At 35.6% G+C, this 13,331-nt stretch overlaps 1 protein-coding gene and 1 long non-coding RNA gene across 19 annotated transcripts in view; one reads left to right on the top strand and one right to left on the bottom strand.

Annotated features, from left to right (window-relative positions):
• Positions 1-13,331, top strand: part of DNM3 (dynamin 3) — a 569,293-nt gene that overhangs the window by 313,871 nt on the left and 242,091 nt on the right. The window lies entirely within an intron of this gene.
• LOC102900015 lies at positions 6,180-12,723 on the bottom strand. Of its 3 annotated transcripts, none has more exons than XR_891254.4 (3): positions 12,130-12,562; positions 9,718-12,012; positions 6,180-8,174 (listed from the first exon to the last, which is right to left on the bottom strand). It is a non-coding gene; the product is annotated as an uncharacterized LOC102900015 (long non-coding RNA). The 3 variants fall into 3 exon arrangements; XR_442226.4 differs by having other exon boundaries at positions 9,718-9,811; positions 11,940-12,528; XR_442227.5 differs by having other exon boundaries at positions 9,718-12,723.

A 13,331-nucleotide genomic window follows, 5' to 3' on the forward strand; every position in this document is an offset into this window, starting at 1 on the left:
CGAAGTCGGACACTTAACCGACTGAGCCACCCAGGCGCCCCTATTAATAAATACTTTTATAAACTTTTAGGTATCACATTTATATATTTATGCTTGCCATTGCAAGTAACAACGGTGCCCTCCCCTGTAAAGCCATTCTTTGACTCACATGTCTTCTAATTTCCAATTTTTTTGTCATTTCATATTGTGAGATAGGATGTATAATATTGGGTTTTGTTGTTGTTGTGTGTATGTATGTATGCATGCATGTATTTATTTATTTTGGCAGAGAATGGTAAGGTTTGGATTCTTAGAGGGAACTCATATCCCATTTCTTTAGTGAGACTTGGTATACTGCCTGCCCCCTAGCCTATGGGTTCTCTTACACCTCAGCCAAGAATTGGAGCTGATGATACAAAACCATGTGATTTCCTATCCAAGCTGGCAGAGGCAATAGCATGATGGCCCTGTGTAATAATTTTAAGCTAGAGTTGGCATGACTGTAATGGTAAGTCCCCAGTATTTTTCTTACTTTCTTCCTATGCTGAGCAGATTTATTCACCCTACCCTTGAATTTTAGATGGATCACGAACACTCTCAAGCATCTGTGGACTGCACTTTTTGAACCATTACTCTATATTATAATAATGTTATTTGCAATGTTACTGATAGATGAGCTTAACAGAGAGGTTTCCACCTGTGTCCCAGACAGTGTGTTTTTCCCACATGTTACCTTCAAAGAGTCTTTACAATACAATGTGGTTATAGTAGGCATGATTAATCTATGTATATGACTGTATGTTATCCTCTAACATTACTCTAAGATTGGGGCTTTCTGTAACACAAAAAGAAATAAACCATCTTCATACAGGGTTAGACAGTTTATAACTAATCACCAAGGGGATTTGCTCAAACCTGGCTGTCCTTCTAGATCATGTTCTAAAAGGACAGTACCCTAGACTTGGAAGTTTCTGATACAGGTGGTCCTGAGCTCTTTTCTAGGGGGCTCTTAGGCCTTTTCCTGGTTTCATCCTCCCCAGGGCATTCTGCCAATGTGTGTAACACATCCAGAAAGATCTGTTTATGGGGGTAAGGATAGTTTGGGCATGCAGGCTTGTATGTCCACATATATTCCCTTGTATTTGGGACGGATGATACTTAGATCCTTTGATTTCTATCAAAATAACAACATAAGGATATATTTAGTACTTTACTAAGGATTTAGGGAAGCAGTACAACAATTCAGACAGCCTCAAATGCCTCTGTACAACAGTTTTTATCCAGTGGACACACACTTGGGTATGTTACTGGCTGCTCTAAGCCTGTGCTGCCCAGCCCAATGACAGTACATTGGCTTCTCTCTTTCAGTCTCGCCTCCTATTTCTTCCCTCAATGCTGTTAATATGGATTGCCCCAAAATCAAGGCACTTCTCCCTCTGTTATATACATCCATTCAGCTCTTCTTAGAATCTAGTTCAGCCTTTGCTCCAGCCTCATTTTTGTATATCCAAACTAGTCAAAATGCTGAACCAAACCAAATGGACTTCCAATTAGCAAGATGCTCCCTAGTTTGACAGTAATTGTGGTTGTAAATTGTATTCCACTATTTATTCTCCCTGTTTAAAGTCATGAAGGCCAGCTTTCAATCTGAATGATAATCTTGATGATGATCATTGTCATCACGTAATCGTTAACATTTATTGAGTATATATAGTTTCCCAAGCACTGAGCTAAGTCAGTATTTTATTTACATTCCCCATTTTATTTTTATTTATTTATTTTTAATTTTTTTTTACATTCCCCATTTTAGAGATGAAGACTGAGACACAAAGAGAATGAGTAATTTAGCAAGCTACTCAATATTGGTGCTATGCTCTTAATTGCCTGAATACTTCCTAACAAACATTTTCTGGACACCTGTTATGCACTAGACTCTATCCTTTAGTCACTAAGGATAAAATGGTTAGCAAGGAACTCATGGTACCTGCCCTCATGAAGGATATTTACCAATAAAGAAAACATATAAACAAAACAAAACAGGGAACCCTATCAGATGTAGATTACAAGCTATGAAGAAAATAAATCCAGTGATATGTTTGACTTAAAAGGTGTCTGGGATGGGGATTACATCACTGGGGGGACACTGAATTGGGTGGTCAGAGGTTTATGTTAATGCTTTGAGGCAAGATTGAGCCTGCTGAATTTAAGAAACTGAATTAAGGCCAGTGTAACTGGAGCAAAGAGAGAAAAGAACTCTATAAAAGATTAAGGATTTTGACCCTAAGAATGATGAGAAGCCTTGGAAGTTTGTAAGCTGGAGAGTCACATAAGATCTGACTTTTTTACATATCCTTTTGGTTGCCTTGTAGAAAAATGGATTGGAGGAGTACAAAACTGGTTTGGGGGTTTGTTAGGAAGGTATGGCTATGGACTATCTAAGAGATAATAGCTTGGGTTGCGGTGGGTTGATGAAAATTGATAGAAGTAGATAGATTTAAGAGATTATTTCAGGTGGTGAAAATTGACAACTCCTCACCCATGATATGTAGTGGTTCAGTGTTTAAGTTCCTGCTAAATTGTAAGCCTCTTGAGACCAGGAGCCATTGTCTTATTTACTGTTCTACCACCATGAACATGGCACTGGCAGGTGACAGTAAATATTGGTTGAGTGAAGATGTGATTAAGCAAATAAATAATATTTATTTAGTACAGCCTAATAATTCATCTTGTCCTCTTATCTCAGGTACCTAAACTAAATTATTTAATTACAGGGTAAACTTAGAATTTGAGGTTGTCTTAAAATTTTCTTAATTTTCATCATTGAAGGTTAATGGACTTTTTTTCCTCCTCTGACTATATAGCTTCCTGAACTGAAATCATTTAAGCAGAAAGTAAATTTCCTAATGTTATTTTAAAACATTATAAATATATTTTGTGCAATTCTTAGAAATGATTTAGAAAAGGGCTAGGTGTAGAATTAAAATAGAAAGTGGGACGCTGGGGTGGCTTAGTCAGATAAGTGTCCAGCTCTTGGTTTCTGTTCAGGTGATGATCTCAGATTTAGTGGGTTCGAGCCCTGTGTGGAGCTCTGCACTGGCAGTATGGAGCCTGCTTGGGATTCTCTCTCTTCCTCTTTCTCTGCCCCTCCCCTGCTCATGCTCTCTCTCAAAATAAATAAATAAATCAACATTAAAAAAATTTTACATGGAAACTTTCATTTCAAAAAGGGTTTTGGGTTTAGATAGTTTTATATTAATACTTTAAAACCAGGGGCACCTGGGTAGCGCGGTTGGTTAAGCATCCAACTTCAACTCAGGACATGAACTAATAGTCCGTGGGTTCGAGCCCTGTGTCAGGCTCTGTGATGACAGCTCAGAACCTGGAGGCTGCTTCAGAATCTGTCTCCCTCTCTCTCTTCCCCTCCCCCACTCACACTCTGTCTCTCTCTCTGTCTCTCTCAAAAATAAATAAACGTTAAATTTTTTTTTAAAATAATTAAAAGAATACTTTAAAATCAGATCTGGAAAAAGAGGATGGCTTTTATTTAAAATATGTATAAAATATGAATTTTAGAAGAATAGAGTCTGATAAAGGGAGAAAAAAGCCATTTTTCTCTTAATGTCAATGAGAAATATATGAATGATAAAATCTCTGAAGGGGATTGCTAGTTTATGTATAATGGTAGTGTGTAGCCAATATTTATTCCATTTTTATCATCCAACATGAAGATTAAAATCATAACGGAATACTCAGAGGAAGCTAGGGTAATTGAACAGAAGTGTTCCCAATGAAAATGTCCTAACCTTATACTATTGAAGAAAATCCAAAATCTGCATTGAAATAAGAACATTCTTTGGACTCTTAAAAAATTACAGGCCTCACTTTTGTGGGTTGAAGTATTTGGATAGCTTGATAAAGAGATTACATAATTCCTTTATAGGGATAATTACTTAGTATTGTTTTTATTATGTAGCTGTAACAGATGACAAGTGTAACTTAGGTAATAGAAAACAAAATGACAGCTATATCCCTGGATGGCCAAAGTTGTGAGACCAAGAAGTCACAGAAATCTTCAGCTATTTCCATTTTCACTTAGACTTTCAAGATTCCGCCTGTTTCCTCTACGTCTGCATGATCCTCGCGATGAGGAGGTCAGGATTAACCCTGTGAACACTATTTACACTCCTTGCTGAGTTGTTTTAGTTAGCTAAAACTTAGATATTTTTTACCAAAAAAAGAAGTCGAATAAATATTGAACTTTAAAACATTTATGTTACTTAAAATTCTTCATGATTTTAGTTGTGTTTTTTCACATGTGTAGATTTTTAACGTAGGATTATTTCATACAAACATTTCCACATTTTGGCATTATCCAAAGATTTATAATTTTGAAAAATATATACAACAACCCATAATGGCAAATGCTATTTCACATTTATTAAGTATATTTAATAGACCCAAACCCACTCCCCTAAATGTATTTTTTATCTGACTTAAAAGTTTATTCTAGAAGAACAATATTACCCTTTACCAGAAGAGTGCAATTTTTAAATGTGCTTCATGTAATGAACTTAAATAAATATAACATTCTTTCATTCTTTCAGGCATTTTTTGAAAGCCTGAAATGTAAAACTAAAATGTTAACCTCAAAGTTTAAGGGAATATTATTTGAAACGTTTTCCTGGAATGGCTCACTTAAGGATGACTTCACTGGCCTCCTAGCTTTCCCTTTGGAGTTTGCTGGAATGGAACAGTCTTCTTTATGTTCTGACCTGCTATCATTTCATCTGGAGAGGTCCCAAGCCCTGTCCTGGGATTGCCTTGTAAGGGTCCAGTAGAGTGATCCAGATGTGGAGTCCTCTCGCCATTTGCTGCTTGTCATATCAAACATTTAAAATTGGGCGGTAATGTGTAAATATCTTGTGAGACATTTTTCTGTCGTCTTCCTGTTTATATTTTACATTTTGTGAACTATTGGTTAGTACTTTATTTGCTAGTAATAGGACTTTCATTTAAGGTAAAAACCCTCATTGCTCAGTGTGTTTAGCATAAGTATATTTTGCAGATGACCTATTTCCTAAGGCCCGTTGCATTTAGCCTTAATTATATTTTTACTTCATAGTTTTGCCCACTTTTTTCTTTTCTTTTTAAAGAAACTATAGCGTCATGTTTAATAAAATAGCACAAAATCCTGTAAATTTTTAACCTCATGAGATTTTTAGCCTTAAGACTAAGTCTTTTATTTTAAAAATGAAATAGCTGAATAAAAATAGTTTTTTAGTCCAAAATATATCCCTGAAATATTTAGTTAAATTTTTTAAAAATTTTATGTAGCCTGGTGCCACATTTTAAAAAGTTTGACCAGAATCTAAGGAAAATAAAATTAATTTTAAATACTGAAGTTGAAAACATTTAAGTGAACCAAATCAAACTTATCAATTTTCTAATTTTATCTATCTCCCACCATTTTGCCCAGCAGTGTTTGAAACATTCATATACATAAGACAACCCTGATCATTTCACTGCAGTTCACAGTATGTAAACTGAAGTTTTGGCATTTCCTCAAAAGACATGGTAAAATATTGTATCACCATTAATCCCTTTGCTTGCTCTTTTTGAAAATAATTGAATTGCCTGAACATCTCAAGAGTTTCAGAGTTTACAGTGAATGGGAGCATGTATTCCAAGTGAATGTGTTGGTCTGGTAAATTCCACCTTTCGAACTGTAGTGTAATCTCCTTCTTAATTAAACAATAACACAGTAATAAATCTTGATGTGCCATGACACCTGGGAATATCAGAGCTTCAATTTCAATTTTCAATATATCGGCAGAGGAGAAGCAACCCTTTTATGTTGGAAATACTCTTTTCACTACGTTTTGCCCAGACCCAAACTGGTAGTTTATTAACTCAAAATACATGATTCCCTAGAACATTCTGTCTTCCCTCTTCTTCTTTTTCTTTTCTCCTTCTCTCTCTTAAAAAGTCATGATACTTTAAGAAACTAGAAACTTTAAGAAAACTAAACTTAGTTTTTGGAGTAGGATTATTAGAATCATTTGCTCTCTGTCAAGCATCAGACTGAAGTTACATTGTTTTGTCATATTGATTATGGGGTGCTGCAAAGCTGTGTACAATAAATGTCAAGGGTAGTAAGTGACTGACAACAGTTAGGAAAAGAGAACTATAGAAAGCAAAGGAACATTTTCAAACATGGGTTTTATTATATTTCATAGGCACCACTCACTTTACTTTTGGTGGGTTTCAATATTCGAATCAAAATATAATAATAATAATACATACGAATTAAGTATTAAACCAACAGATTAAAACCCCAGGCCCCCGCGCCCCTCATTTTGGTTGTAGTTCTTGGTGTAGATGCTATGGTGTGAGGGCTGCTTTCTTTCAATGGCTGGTTGTCATTCAGGCTGGGTTGTCGTGTGACTGCCTGTCTGTGCCTGCTGTACAGGTGAGCGGATGTTCTGCACAGCAAGTGTAGACAGGCAGTCACATGACAACTCCGTCCAGCCAGGCCCTTGGTTCCTTCGGGCTTCCTTTGCTCATGGGCAGATACAATCAGTCTGTTTTCCAGATTTGGTGATTTTGGAGGGTCAGGGGAAAGGGAGAGAAACACACAATAGAATTAAACATTAAAACATTATGGAACTAAAACAAGTTAGACTTTTGACTTTATTCAGAATGTACATTTTTACATTTGTTCCAAATGTGCTAACATGGATAATTGACGTGACAGAAAACTCACATCGAAATTTTAAGGAAAAACAAAACAAAAGATTAAATATAAGGTTTATTCTTAAATCCAATTCATATTATTATTACTGGCCCACATGCAGTCAGAGTTCAGAGTAATTGAACCAGATGTTTTTCCTCTTCACAAAAACTCTGCATATTTTAATACTGAAGTTAAAGATAAAGACTATGTTTATACATGTTTCTTGTAGTAGATAAGTACCATAGCCCATGAAAAAGAAACTTGTCATTTACATGGAAACGGCAGCCATTTTCAAAATAATTTATGAGCCTGATGTATCTGGCAGTTCAACCAGCCAACTTTGGTATCTGATGCTTTCAGAGTGGGATTTTACATGGGAATGTATTTTTGCCAATACTCCATAAAGCAACAGGAACTTATTTAAATTTCTCATATTCTTTTTAATGTGAAGTTTTTAAGTATGGATGTGAAAACCAGATAAAAAGCCATTGTGAGCTTACGTGCTTCTCCTAATTAACTACAGCGCCATGCCATGAATCAAAAGGGTATAAACTAAAAGTTGTTACACACAGTGATGCTCAGAATGTGTTGTGGACATTGATGGTACCATACAGTTACAAAATAATACCTTAAACACAGAAAAGGAAACTTCATTTCGTATCCAAAAAGTAGAACCAAACCCTTTGGAAAATTTTCTTGTACTTTGTGTAAGAAAGAGTTAATGGTGTTAAACAGAGAAATGTAATTCTGATGACTCAAGAATAATTCTGGCTATTTTAATATAAATGATCAATTCACATTCATAGAGGTATTTAACAAGTTCCCCTGCCCTTTAAAAACCAAAATATTTAGATAGTCAAAATTCCAGTAAGTGGGATTTCTTCAAAAACAAAACAAAACCTTATTGTCAAGGAGTATGTGCCTTGGAGTTTTTTCAAAGAATTTTAAAGAAAACACATAGTTTGTTATTTCCCTTTAATGATAAAATTATGAGAAAATAGCAAGTAGAAGCTTTATGGAGAGGAAGATGTTTGTAGAGACTTAAAAAAAATCACAGTTTCTACACATCTGAACTTTTATGCATTAATTAGATATGGTACAATTAGTTGATAAGTGAAAATTTCCATTTATTTGATTTCAAGAAAATAAATGTCTGATTCTGTTTCTGGTCATCATTCTGAGTAGAGAATTTTTTTTTTCTGATAGAATCAAAAATGTCAGTAAACTTGGCTGCTATTTAGATAATTACAAGGTCAGAGTATGCAAAAACAAATACCTTAAGAAACTATTTTGTTATTGTTGCTTCATTCAGTGTAACAGAAAATATTTAGAGTGATTCACTTACAAAGAATATATTGGTGGAAATTAAAAATTACTGTAATTCTGTATAGCTTTCCCTCTCTCTCCCATAAATAATTTGATCCAGTTAACTCTGCTCAATTAAAGGAATGATGCATGCAACCTGAAAAAATAGAAAGAAATATTTGTGAGTTTATATGCTATATTTTACTATGAAACAGTTCTATTAAACCAAGATATCCAAAATATTTGAGCCTGAAAAACCATTAACTTTTTTTCAAGGAGAAAAAAAATCTTGCTGAAAAATATGTACTCTATTCATAAGAGTTTTAGATAATTCATGTTTCTAATAGATTTTTAAACTATAATTGTAGTAAGTATGTTGCATATGCACACTTTATAGTGCTATTGGACCTGTCTTTAACCTTGTTAAAAACATGAAAGGCTGAAAAAACATTTAAGACTTTTTTCCAATCTTCCAAATAGAGTGAATATCAATCCACTATCACGTAAAATACTAGCTAAAATATAAAAGCGCTATTTACATTATTATCATAACATGTAATTTTTAATATGGTTATTACACCTCATTTTCTTTTGTCTTCTATTTATTATCTTAAGGAAAAAAATGCATTGAAAGAATTATCTTCTAAGTCCTTTACAGCAAAATTAAGCCAAAGCAGCTTCAGGAAACTGGCTGTCACGATAGGTCAGGAAATTCAAAATGAATATTTAATTATTTTCTTTAATTTACCTCATCATCTCTATTTATTAAAACTGATAACGCTTGTTAATAAGAAACTTTCAAAAATGGATAAATATTTCTATCTACATAGTTTGTAGCACATTAAGGTAAAAAGATAGAAGAAACCAAGTAAGTTTCTGTCTTCACTGAAGACAATTTCCTGTCTCCTCTCAGGTTAAAGTCTGACCTTCTAATTATTTTAAGTTGAGATTTCTGAGTGATGGTCGCTTAGTTATTATTTGGACATTATTGTGATGGGTGGGATATTCTCTTTAGAAAAGAGAAAAAAGGGTTGTTTTTATAGAGAAAAATCTCTTGTAGAGTAATTGAAAGCTTTGGCTTCTCTTTACTAAGGATAGACACTGGTGGATGAGTGAACTTTTTCTCATTATCAAGTTGTAGTTTTTTTAAATTTCCTTAAGAACAAAAAAGGAAAAATTCTTTCATTAGAAGTTTTATGCCTAAGCGTTTTCCCACGGCGTGAAAAACTTGGGTGGTCTGTAAGGCGAGAGGTGGGGGTAGACAGTATATTTTGGTCTTTTAAAAACATAAACACATTATCTGGGCCGAAAGACAGAAATGCCAAGCAGGAAGGATGTTAAACCTATTGACTAATTGCAAGAAAGTGATCAGTGTGAAATTTCGTCCCATTGTAAACAAACTTTCTTTGATTTTGAGATCTTTGGCTTAAAAAAGGGAGTGAGGTTTTGAAAATATAAACTTTTATATTGATCCTCTTTCACTTAGGAATTGATGGTATTGAGTCTAAAGCCCTTAATTTCCTTTCTCTTAGATGCTAGAAAAAGTTTTCCTTTTAACCCAGTACCTAGCCTAACTTACCAGTCATCCACGCACTAAAACAAAAAATAACTACTCAGCTTCAATGAACTGCAGTTTGGACAGACCCCTGAAAACATTTTTCTCTTTTTGACAATGTACAGTGTTTAATTTTAATACTCACCATCATATCCAGGGGTAGTTTTACTTGAAGATGTCACTGTTGGTTAGTTTCCTCTGGAATAGATCCCATGACCTCTAAAATATTTGTATATCTCCTTATAAAGTAATATCAAAATAAAGTTAAACATTGTTCTAATTACCCTGGAAATAGACACGGTTATTTTATGATATGTGTGTATACGTGCTGGTATATATACCACTGCTTAAACTACCATCCTTGCCTTCAGTCAGCAGGAGTTTATAAAGTGAGCTTTTACTTTGGATCTTTAATTTAGCTCATGCAATTTAAAAGTAAGTGTGATTCCTTTTCATTTGTTTAAAGCTTGCATCAAAAATGGGTCCTCAGGACTCCACCAAGCACTTGCAGGCACTCCTCGGCTACCCCCTTACAAATTAATTCTTATGTTCCTATTCCTGTATTTATGCCAAGGACGCAATCGAGTCCTCTCTGTCTCCAGACTAAAAGTCATCCTAGGGAGAAATTTGGTGGGCGACCAATTGTGGTTGGTTTCTTAGAAACAAAAAGGCAATTTATTATGAAGACAGACATTTAAATTGAATATACGTGAATGAAGCCAAGTTATGAAATTCTGTCATTTCTACAGAGTAAAAAAACGAAAACCAAAAACCAAAAAAAGCCCGTTATAGCTATCTTTCTTCTTTAGTAACTGCTTCAGTTAGTAAAAACATGTATCGGAGAAAATAAGCTTCTGTATTTACCTAATAGGCTTTTTTTTTTGTTTTCTTATGTAAAAGAAACTATATAGATTTTAAATATCTCTTGTTCTATTAAAAATAATTAATATGGAAGCCTCTAAGTCACAATAGAAAAAACAAAGAAAGACTTTACTATATCATCTAAGTGGAGAAGATAACTAAATTTATTCATGCTTTTTATATTTTAACTAAAACCCATGAATAAAAGGTTATATGTTCTTTACGCCAGTTTGAGGATGATCAAAAGGGTCATTTAAAAAAGCAGATTGTTTTGACGAAAGATAACTTGGGGAACCTTGTTTAATAAAATGGGTCGCAAAAGAGAACTTGTGATAATTTTGAATTGTTGCAAAATGTGTAATTTAGAAAAGGATTTGTTCAGAAATCACTGTAATTTTAAAAAATGTAAAGGAGGACAAAAAGGGATTACGTCCAGTTTTTCATAAAAAACTATAGAACAGATGTTTTCATTATATAGAATTGTTTGGGAGTAGATATAAATGGGGGTTGAGGGAATTAGGGGTGAGGCAGTAACATTTTTCCAGAACTTTCTTTAAGAGACCCACCTTTAAAGTTCAGCAAGGATCATATTGCAACCCAGACTTTCTCTATTATTCTCTCTATTGGGATTTCATTCAGCTTAAGGGTTTTCCTCCCTCCCACCTTCCCCACCCATCCCCCTTCACCTCCAGGACAGCTGGAAACTGACCAAAGAAAACTTTGCCTTCGTTTACAAATTCCTTTTTTATCAGTGGGTTTCTAGACAAAGTACCTTATCATTTTAAATGCTCAGAGAAATAGAAGCATTGTAAAATATAGGCATGAGGTCTCAGCTGACCAGCAATTATCAACCATTTTTTGATTTAAAAAAAAAAATGTGACACAGATGTATATTGGGATATCTGAAGACAGAGGTTTCTTCTATTCTGTGACTTAATCAGTTGCTGACTCACTAGGTTCTGGGTTGGCGCTCTTTTCTGGGTCAGTCCCATTTGTATTGTCTGGTGGGCAAGAACTTGGCAGCCTCTTCTTTTATTGTTAGATATTATCATGTACGTAAATTTTCAAAAAAAAAGCACTCTTCAGATAGCATTGTAAAAATAGCCAATATTCTTTACTTTGAAGCAAAATGGATTCAATCCCGGGGAGGTTAAAAGTTCTACTACAGCCCTTATTCAAGTAAGTTTTTAGGTCTTTGTATTATTAATTTCAACAATTAAAAACTAGCCTCATTAAGTTATTCTTAAGTGTCTGGAGTCTTTTCATATTTCATTTTAAAGGAGGAAAAACTTTAAACTTAAAAATATACTTGACTTCTAGGTCTTCAGAAATCAACTAACATAGAGTAAATCGCTATATACCACATATTGTTACTCTTTCAAAACTAAATGCATTGCTTCACATGACACATATACCTCTGTTTCTCTCGCACGTGAACGCAAATCATTGGCTCCCCACCTCGCCTCTCCTGGGCACAGACCAGGTGAGCAGTCAAGGAGGCCTTACCCACAGGTCTTCTTTCCAACAGTCCTTTCTCAGCGGCGTCCCCAAGGGCTTCTTGGTCCCTAGTGTGCAAAACCTGTGAAGAAAAACACTGGGTATGAGATTTGAAAAAGCAAACAGAAGTCTTCTCCTTGGAAACAGCAACTTCTGTCCCCAGCCGTCCGTGGCGTTGCGCTCCCCTGCCCAGTCTAACCAATGTGCAGACTACTGTACAACGGCATTGTCCTGAACAGGTAGTCTGAACACTGGGGCGACGGAGCAGGATCTCCAGAAGCTTCCATCTGTGTACTTAAAATCCTGTCCCGGTCTTTGGGAAAAGCCTCCCTTCCTGCACCAGGGGTTGCATTCGGCTATCCCCCCTGAATTCTGCTGCACTGACTGAGACACACTCAAGGGCTGTGATTTCCAGTCTTGACGTGGCACATTTGCTGCAGACTGGGGAACTGGCAATGAATTTAGGACCAGGAAAAGGGGGAGGGCTGGGCTGGAGAGTCCATATATGGGATGATGTCACCCTGGGGAGGTTTGGGTATGCGCGGTGCCGCTGGAGAGACCGCTAGAATCGCCTGCTCTCAGACATGGGTCTGTGCATAAAATGGTACCAGATGTTTTAGTGTAATGTTAAGCAGTCATTTCATCTTCAGGCCAGATTTTTTTCCTCAACTGGGCAGGAAGTGGGCCTCAGTATGGAAAAGCTGTAAAAAAAGAGTCGAGATGTACAGTTCTGCTGTGGCCAACTGAAAGTGAGCTAGTGGAGAAGTACAAATCTGCTGTCCGATCCAGACTAGAAAAGTAATTTGAAGATAGAGGGTAGATAAAAAAAAAAAAAAAGTAAACAGAAAGTTGAGCACTGGAAGGGAGGGCTCATTTGCAAACTTTTTTGAGCTGCCCTGTTGCACTTTATTTTCTGGTATTTCACTCGTCAAAAAGGGCAGATAAGTTCATTTTTTTCTCTCTCTCTCTCTTTCCCTCCTCCTCCTCGTCTGTTGGATCTGTCAGCGGCTTGCAGGCTGCTCTAGACTTGAACAGTAATTATAGCAACTTCCTGAAAGTGAAGCCCCCATGAAAAGTCTGGAGAAATGTTCTTTGTCATGGCCTCTACATGAGTAATTAGTTCCACATGTGGCCTTCCTCGTTTCCCTCAGCGATTTTGGCTGGCTCTCGGAATGCCGTGCTATATAGTCCGACCTAAAGAAACTTTAAAGTTTTGATTTCAAACCTCCGCTATGAAATAACAGCCTCAGTCTCCTAACAAATTGCCTCTGGTAGATCCATCCTCTTAGGTCCAGCATTCTTTTTCACTGGGAATTCTTGATTCTGTGTTAATACTTTTGTTTTAATGGTATGCTATTGCTCACTTTTATCTCTGGTTAACTAAGTCTGTTGAAATTTGCC

Source organism: Felis catus, chromosome F1 (assembly GCF_018350175.1).
Source record: "Felis catus isolate Fca126 chromosome F1, F.catus_Fca126_mat1.0, whole genome shotgun sequence".
In the NCBI taxonomy this organism is placed as follows: domain Eukaryota; kingdom Metazoa; phylum Chordata; class Mammalia; order Carnivora; family Felidae; genus Felis; species Felis catus.